Here is a 7,814-nt window from a genome sequence, read left to right as displayed (position 1 = left end):
GCTGATTGTACAATGTGCCTCCTTCCTTTTTCCTTATGACAGTGGCAGAATGATGTGTCTATGACAGTTGTTTTTAGAGGACAGATGTACTTTTTCCAGGAAAGGAAGGGTTAGGAAAAGTCTGCAGAAAAAGCTACTTCTAGGGAAGGCCTGGATGGGAGGTCTTGGTGGAAAACCATACACAGCCTGTTAGACAGAGGTGCTGTAAAATCCCCCTTCATCACATGTTTGCTCAGGTTGAGCCAGATTTGTAAAAGAAGCTGCTTTTTATTATTATAGTGTCCACGTATTCACTTTCATTTCATGCATTATCTTGATTTTTCTTTTCTTTCCTACTGAATTTATTTCTCAGCTTTTATTAAAAATTCTTTCTGTTCCTGCTCACTTCTAAATTTTTTCTTCTTAGTTTATTTTTGGGGAAACCTAATGCTCCTGAGCACTGTTTTAACCACCAGTTTAGAGTTCCTGAACATTGTGGCCCTTGATAAATCAACAGACATCAGAGACATTCCAGACTCAATGCCAGTGTTTCCTCTTTGACTCTCATTCTCCCTAAGCCTGATGGAATCAGGTGTTTGATGGAATCAAACTCCAGATTCCAGGCTACCTCCCTTCTAGAAGCTTCTTGAGTATCTCATTAGAGCCTTCTTTTATTAAAAAATAATTTATTATTTTATTATAAAAGTTATATGATCATTTGAATAAAGGTAAGAAATATATATATAAGGAAAAAATTTTTACTGTCACTCCATTATTATACAATGGGATAGGTTGGCTCTTCCTAGAATAAACAACAACATCTTGCCTTCTTGTATTAGTTCCCTGTGTTGCTGCTGCAACACAGAACCCCAAATTCCATGGCTTAAAATAATACAGATTTATTACCTTACCACTCTGGAGGTTAGAAATCTGAATGAGTCTTAGGGTTCTAAAATCAGGAAGGCAGCAGGGCTCTATTCCTTCTATAAATTCCAGGTCAGAACCAGATCCCTTGACCTTTCCAACTGCTGGCATCCCTTGGAATGAATGAAGTGGGTGGCATTTTGTGGCTTGTGGTCTCTTCTTTTACCTTCAAAGTGCAGTAGTAGTTCAGCATCTACCTCCAGGGACACATCTCCTGTTTTTTGACTTTATCCCTCTCACCTCTCTCTTGTGGTTACACTGGGCCTCCCAGGGTAAGGCAGGATAATCTTTCTCCATGAAGATCCTTCATCTTCATCTTCAAAGTCCCTTTTTTCCATATGAGAAAGCACATTCAATGGCTCCAGGGAGTAAGATGTGGATTTTTTTTTGGAGAGGGGGAGTCTGTTATTCTATCATACTTTTCCAATCTCAAGACACATTCCATTATTGGTTTGTCTCCAATTATGTACATGCACATGTTTATTGTTATAAACTGATGAATAGTGAGGAGGTTTTTGTGGGAGGAGGGGAAAGTGAAAGCAGAAAGCAGCTTAAAAGGCTCCATTCTTGCTGAAGAGTTGGATTTGATAGAGGATGATGGCCAGAAATAGATGGAACCATGTAAGAAAGACTGTAGCTCTGCGAACATGCTGGGGTGCTTCAGAATCAAAGAAAAACACGGCTCAGAGTTTCCTGTTTTTGTCAAGAACTCAGCAGAGTCCTTATGTACCAGAAATAGAAGCATCTGGTGGGAGAAAAGTGGCATGGACCTGCTTATTCTTATAGTGGCAGCAGAAAAGCCATGCAAGAGAGAGCACTGGTGTATGAGACAAAGGACAGGTGAATACCATAGGTTGACTGCACAGTGGTGTTCCACTTGGAGTCTCCCCGAAGGTCCTCCTATGATACAAAAGGAGATGTTAAAGGCAGTCTCTGTGTGTGTGTGTGTGTGTGTGCGCGCGCGCGTGCGTGTGCGTGCATGTGCTTGTGTACATTCCACTTAGTAATATATTGTGTGAACATTTTCTTTCCATAGTAAGTACATGTCTTCTATGATATATAGGACTTCCCGTATGGCATGTTTGGAGACACAATATTTATCCAACCACTTTTCTTTCTTGCTGGTGGTTCCAGTTTTTCACCAAATAATGTAAAGCATAACATAATGGATGTTCTTAAAAATTTCACATATCCATAATTATTTTCTTTGAAAAACTTATTGAAAGTGAAATTGCTGAATCCAAGCATATAGAAATCATTCCAAGGAGGGTAGGATGATATTGTTGATTTTTAACTTTTTTCTTTTCCTTCTAGCCAGTAAACTCCCCCAGCAGAAACCTAGGAAGTAATTGAGTTAGAGGTGAACAGGTTCTGGTGAAGCAGGGCTAGATCCCTCTATTTCTGCCTCCCCTCCCTCTCTGCTGCCAGGGGCTCTGAGGAACCTCCGGGTCTCAGAGGTACACAGTTAGTAAGCCACAGTGTGAGCTAACCTTACTTTCTTTTCCATTTGACTTGTTTGCTCTTAGTGGCTTTGATTGAACTGCTAGTAGTCTAGCTTGGTCCTTTGGAGATCACTATCACTGGGCCCCTGCCACACCTCCTTCCTAAGTGGTCAGTAGGTACTTGTTAATCTTAGACAGCAGCCATTGCACAAGAAACAGGAGGGATTCTGCACGTACAGTTGAAAGGGCAGAAACTGAACCAAACCAAGTTGAGGGAGATATCTAGGGAGTCTGGATGTAGCAATGAATTTGGGGAATGCCTGTGACTTAGACCTTGGGGAATGACACAGTTTAATATATACATAGAATTTTAAATATACAGGTGATTTTGAAAGTATTAAACTCAACCTGCTCTTTTGGAAGATGAGAAAATGAGACCCAGAGAAGGTGAAAGGAGTCACTCTAGGTCAGACAGCAACTCAGTGGCATAATAAGTCATCAGGAAAACTATGCTCATTCACTTTGACTATATTTGAACTTCTCCTGCCCCTTTCTTTAAAGAGAAAAGAACAGAGAAGAAGAAACTATCACTTAAAACATGAATTATGTGCCAGACAATGATCTAGATGGCCATCCTCTTCTTCTCCCCCTCCTTCTTACTCTCTTTCTCCTTTTTCTCCTCTTCTCCTTTCTTTTCCTTTTCTTTTTTAAACCCCTGTCTGGATGGAGCTTACCTTGCACTGTCCTGTACACAAGGTCCTTGCTTTAGAATTTCAGTCCCAGGTCACAGGCATTGAGCATTGAGTGACCAGCAATGAATGACAATGCTGAGATTTGATGCCAAAGACCATCCTTTCTCAACTTGATTCTGTTTCACTAACCTAGAAAGATAACTGATGCCTGATGTCCAACTGCAGAGGAATCTGGAAAGAAATATTAAGACCAGACAGAGTAAAGGATGATTAACAAGAATTAGAAGCGGTTAACAGACAAGACTCTAAATAGGATACAGATGCCTCACTTTGATTTAAACAGGACATAAAATACTACCCAGAGTAGTATTGTACTATAGTAAGTTCCTGAAGGTCCTTGACACTAAAGTTGGTGTAACAGGAAGTGATATAAAATACAAAGAGAAATCCTCTTCTTTAGGTCAAATTCCTCTGGGAATTATTTCCTGGTATCCAACATTCCAAAGCTTTTTCTGACTTTTTTTTTTATAAGAATGTGAGGTTAGGTTCAAATCTCTGGAGTTATTTGGAAGACTTGAGCACCCATACTGTGGGCAGAGAGAGATAATCTTATGAGGGGAGGTAAGAAATGAGGATATGTGCATACTTACCTTGAGTTTGAACCCTAGCATTATCCTTTACCCACCCAAATCTACAAAAGGAGATGTTTCCCTGATTTTAGGGGGGAAATTCTAGGCCTTGTCTACCAGATTAAACTTCTCTTGGAAGTTCATAACACTATAGACTGAGGCTGATAGGCAGTAGGTATAAAAGAATGCTAGGAAAATTCTAGAGTTTACCCACGGGATTGGCCTTCCTTGGAACAAATGTTTTCTGATTCAGAAAGTCCACTGTAACACAGCTCAGGAGCCCATGGTTTCATGAGTGAAGCAGACTCTGAAGTTCTCCTAAAGCTGAATACAGTTGAACCTCTGAACTGCTTCTCCACTTTTCCAACTAACAGATTCCAAAGCCATTTCCCTTTTCATAAGTTACAGAAGAGTAGATTTGTATTTCGAGAAAACATAAGCTGTCACTCTAGCTTGGTGTGCTCTTTACTGCCTCCCAAACTCGCACCTGCACCAAGACCTAGGCCCTGTAGCCTTCACCCCTCTCTCCCCACTGTCTTTCTCTGGGCTCAGTGCTCACCCTATTAGCTCCATCTTTCCTCTAGTTACCACTTAGGATTTTACCAGTGGCTGTCTCATGTTATTCTCCTGTTTCTCTTGTGGGTTAATCCCATGAAGCCTCAAATTTATACATTTCTTGAGATTAGGGAAGGATTGGAGGGATGCATTTGAAAAACATTTCAGTGCCATAAATCTGAGAGAAATACATGAGAGCAGGACTTTCAAGTCTGATTACTTGAGTTTAAATTCAGACTCTAGCCTTGGTCAACTTAATTAACCTACCTGTGCTCTGATCTCCTCATCTCTAGACTGGGCATAATAATGATGCTTACCTCCTAGGGTACTAATTAAATTAGATAATTCATAAAAATGCCTGTCACATCATAAGTCCTAAAAATGTCAAATGTTATTATTATGCTCATGTGCCAGGTTCTATAGTAGGCCATTTTCATTCATGATTTAATTTCGTCACCAGAGTTTGGTTGGCAGGTGTAGTAGATACAGTTGGCGGCCCACATACCAGCCAGCTATTGCTTTCTTCTTGTCAGAGGCCTGGCTTTTGTTTGGGAGTTTGTCTTCCTTTCTATCACCCTGTCCTCAGGAAAAGTGATTCTGTCCTCAGCTGATGGATAAGCACTGAAGTCCAAGCGACTCATGTAATGTGTCACCTGTGATTGGCTCAGACGTGGTCATGTGATATAGTTCTGGCCAATGAGGTGTGAGGAGAAGTCTGGTAGGGTGGGAGTGGACAGTAAGGAAAATTTTCTCACTGATGTAAAGGAGGCACACAGGATGGTCCTTGGTGTTACATATTTGCCTGTCACAATTTGTCGCATATTGTTACAGTCAACAGAAAGAAGAAGCCAGGCTGCGGGGCACACTTGTGCTCATACCTGTTCTGTGAGATAAGAGTTCCCATGGGTGTTAAAGCTCCTGAATCATGCTTTTTCTGTGACTTTTAGCCATGGAAATTTATTTACAGTTAAGTATTATTATACAGTTAAGTATTTCACTCGCTATGACCCAGATGAGGACCTGAACCTCAAAGAGATTTTTATTATTTATTCCAAGTCAGACAGGTAACAAGTGGTCAAGCAAAACAGAATCTCATGCATCTTCTGTGGCACCCAGTCCCAAGGCCATGCTAGGATGAATGCTTGTTGAATAAGCAGACAACATCTCAGGGGCTCATGATGCTTCATCAGGGTGGTCTGGTAGTTCTGCTAGAGGAACACTGTAACATGACATGCTTCAGAAGTCTTGATGACTTTCCAACCAGGTGTCATGTGAGCCTCGTGAGTTCTCCTAATAGCAAAAAGAGTGATTATCTAAAGTGATTTTCATTTCTAGGACATACTTCAGCACACTCAGATCCCTGACAACTCATGCTTGCTCTTTATTTAAATAACAGACTTGGATTTGGTAGTTACCACTTCTTAATGTCATCTTCTTTCAAAAAGACAAGATTCATGCTATAAATGCTCAGGAAATCTAGTTTCTCCATTTCTTGCAGCAAGTTGTGCTGGATTGATCTCAGCATTGATCTCCAGTCGGAGGGTCACTAACATGGATATTTTGGTGAGGTGGTCAAATCTGGTAGGGGGCAGGTCTGAGTGGTTTCTTCCCTGAGGGGCCTGTGCCCTCGTTTAGTAGATACTGCTTTGATTTTTGTCTGGGGAGGAAGTATTAAAAGCACCTCTGATGCTATTGAAAAGCTAGTGTTGGGGCTCAAAAAATAGTATCCCAAAGGCATGTACTTTGACATGCTGAGAGACCTGAGGTCGTACCCCAGAATCCAAGTATGTATGACCTTCCCTCATTTCTCCCTCTCCCAGTTCAAGAAGAGGCTTCCTGCAAGGTTTGTCGGTTCAGAGTCTGGACCCCTGAGGAGGAAAATAATTACCTGAGGTCCTTTTGAGAGCTTTCATTAATTAAACTCATATTGCAGGAGGAAAGACTGAAGTCTGTCAACACACCTGGACTGACTTTTGTCTCACTTTTGGTCACTGGAATAGAGGACAAAAGCTCTCTGTTTAGTCCCACACTTCTAGTCCCACTTTTTCCTCTATTTCAGTTCCATAGAGAATCACTTAAGAATCGTGAGTGTTTTGCTGGCTAAATGGACTTTGTCCCCAGGCCACTGTATGTTCTCAAAACCCAAGGAGTTCCCCTAAAAATCCACTATACCCCTCAAGATTATTTCCATTTCCCATTCTTCCCCCTCCTCTATTGGAAAAGTGGTATATATTTCTGAATGATGCTGGGCTGGTGGGTGGTCATGCAGTCCTGTGATTTTTTCCTCTATGCAATGATTTCCCCCTTTTTCACATTAATAAACTATAGTATACCTTTTCTCCTATTTAATCTTTGCGTGTAGTTTATTCTATCAAACTTGCAGAGAGCAGAGGGGAAATTTTCCTTTGCTTCTACACTAACTGAAGGAAGAATACCTTAGAATGACATTGTGCATAGTTACAGAGGCATGATTAGGTTTCTACCACACCCCTGCCTCATGGAGTTCTGTACTAGCTAAGCTCAGTCCTCACTGAACGTGCACCTGGGCAGAATCTCAAGGGCAGTGAATGACCTTGACTGAGATGGCCAAGAGAGAGAATAAACAACTAATGACCTAAGATTGTAACTGGGTTAATGTCCATCAGCATTACACCCATGCTAGCTAAATGCATAGTTAAACTCTCCTCCTATCTTTAGAAATGATCATAGGAGAGAAACCAATAATAATAAGGAAGACAGTTTACACTTACTGAGCACTTACCTCATACTGGGTTCTGTTTAAAACTCTATGTGTATTACTATCTGAATTCTCACAATCTGTCTTAGTTGAAATGTCACAACTTGTATTAATTAGTACAACACTTCCAACAATAATAATAGGGAAAGAAAAATAATTTCCTTTTTACCCTTCTTAGCAAGGACTCCCTATCAAAAAAGACTAATTAATAAGAGAAAAACAGAAGTTTATCAACATGTACACTTCCTACATACATGGGGAGAACATCCATAGAAAAGTAAATTCTAGAGAAGTTCCTGAAGACGTGTTTAAACATTAGGCTTATATTGCTCCTCAGCTTTTTGGCTAAGATCAACTGTACTATCTGTTCTTATTAATTTAATATCTGATAGTCCTCTTTCTGAGGAGAATACATTACATGGATTTTTGGAGCAGGGAGATAGAATACGGCTTGCTCCATCCACGCCACACATTGACCTGGTATTGCAGAACTTCAGGAATGGTACACACCCCTGCCTCTGCCCCTGTCCCCCTAAATATTTGGCTCAAATCCATCATTTTCTGAATCAAAGAAAGAATGGTGTGGGATGGTCAGGAAAAGCACATTAATACAATGTAAGGTTTGTTGAACAGATGTAAATAGGTGCCCCCTCCATTGAATCTTGAGTAATCTACTCATTCTTTTCTTCTTGGAGCAGCCTGGGAGACACCCTTTCAAACAGAGACTTCCTTCATAGATGTCAATTTCTCACACAGAAGAATAACTTTTATAGCAACTCCTGTAGTGGCAGTTTCTCAAAATGACCAGGTTCAAATAATCAAGATGACCAAAAAGCATGTTTTGGGATGGTGTATT

General features: G+C 40.6%; 1 non-coding gene across 1 annotated transcript; it reads left to right on the top strand.

The window, feature by feature from the left end:
* Positions 1 to 7,283: 7,283 nt before the first annotated feature.
* Positions 7,284 to 7,471, top strand: LOC125613416. Its single transcript, XR_007343991.1, has one exon. It is a non-coding gene; the product is annotated as a U2 spliceosomal RNA (small nuclear RNA).
* Positions 7,472 to 7,814: the final 343 nt, after the last annotated feature.

This window comes from Marmota marmota, unplaced genomic scaffold (genome assembly GCF_001458135.2).
Source record: "Marmota marmota marmota unplaced genomic scaffold, marMar, whole genome shotgun sequence".
Classification (NCBI taxonomy): domain Eukaryota; kingdom Metazoa; phylum Chordata; class Mammalia; order Rodentia; family Sciuridae; genus Marmota; species Marmota marmota.
The sequence above is the reverse complement of the archived record's forward strand: the minus strand, read 5'-3'. Positions and strand labels throughout refer to the sequence as shown.